Here is a 1,369-nt window from a genome sequence, read left to right on the forward strand (position 1 = left end):
TAGGGTTTAGGGTTTAGGGTTTAGGGTTTAGGGTTTAGGGTTTAGGGTTTAGGGTTTAGGGTTTAGGGTTTAGGGTTTAGGGTTTAGGGTTTAGGGTTTAGGGTTTAGGGTTTAGGGTTTAGGGTTTAGGGTTTAGGGTTTAGGGTTTAGGGTTTAGGGTTTAGGGTTTAGGGTTTAGGGTTTAGGGTTTAGGGTTTAGGGTTTAGGGTTTAGGGTTTAGGGTTTAGGGTTTAGGGTTTAGGGTTTAGGGTTTAGGGTTTAGGGTTTAGGGTTTAGGGTTTAGGGTTTAGGGTTTAGGGTTTAGGGTTTAGGGTTTAGGGTTTAGGGTTTAGGGTTTAGGGTTTAGGGTTTAGGGTTTAGGGTTTAGGGTTTAGGGTTTAGGGTTTAGGGTTTAGGGTTTAGGGTTTAGGGTTTAGGGTTTAGGGTTTAGGGTTTAGGGTTTAGGGTTTAGGGTTTAGGGTTTAGGGTTTAGGGTTTAGGGTTTAGGGTTTAGGGTTTAGGGTTTAGGGTTTAGGGTTTAGGGTTTAGGGTTTAGGGTTTAGGGTTTAGGGTTTAGGGTTTAGGGTTTAGGGTTTAGGGTTTAGGGTTTAGGGTTTAGGGTTTAGGGTTTAGGGTTTAGGGTTTAGGGTTTAGGGTTTAGGGTTTAGGGTTTAGGGTTTAGGGTTTAGGGTTTAGGGTTTAGGGTTTAGGGTTTAGGGTTTAGGGTTTAGGGTTTAGGGTTTAGGGTTTAGGGTTTAGGGTTTAGGGTTTAGGGTTTAGGGTTTAGGGTTTAGGGTTTAGGGTTTAGGGTTTAGGGTTTAGGGTTTAGGGTTTAGGGTTTAGGGTTTAGGGTTTAGGGTTTAGGGTTTAGGGTTTAGGGTTTAGGGTTTAGGGTTTAGGGTTTAGGGTTTAGGGTTTAGGGTTTAGGGTTTAGGGTTTAGGGTTTAGGGTTTAGGGTTTAGGGTTTAGGGTTTAGGGTTTAGGGTTTAGGGTTTAGGGTTTAGGGTTTAGGGTTTAGGGTTTAGGGTTTAGGGTTTAGGGTTTAGGGTTTAGGGTTTAGGGTTTAGGGTTTAGGGTTTAGGGTTTAGGGTTTAGGGTTTAGGGTTTAGGGTTTAGGGTTTAGGGTTTAGGGTTTAGGGTTTAGGGTTTAGGGTTTAGGGTTTAGGGTTTAGGGTTTAGGGTTTAGGGTTTAGGGTTTAGGGTTTAGGGTTTAGGGTTTAGGGTTTAGGGTTTAGGGTTTAGGGTTTAGGGTTTAGGGTTTAGGGTTTAGGGTTTAGGGTTTAGGGTTTAGGGTTTAGGGTTTAGGGTTTAGGGTTTAGGGTTTAGGGTTTAGGGTTTAGGGTTTAGGGTTTAGGGTTTAGGGTTTAGGGTTTAGGGTTTAGGGTTTAGG

Source organism: Chenopodium album, unplaced genomic scaffold (assembly GCF_948465745.1).
Source record: "Chenopodium album unplaced genomic scaffold, dcCheAlbu1.1 scaffold_34, whole genome shotgun sequence".
Lineage (NCBI taxonomy): Eukaryota > Viridiplantae > Streptophyta > Magnoliopsida > Caryophyllales > Amaranthaceae > Chenopodium > Chenopodium album.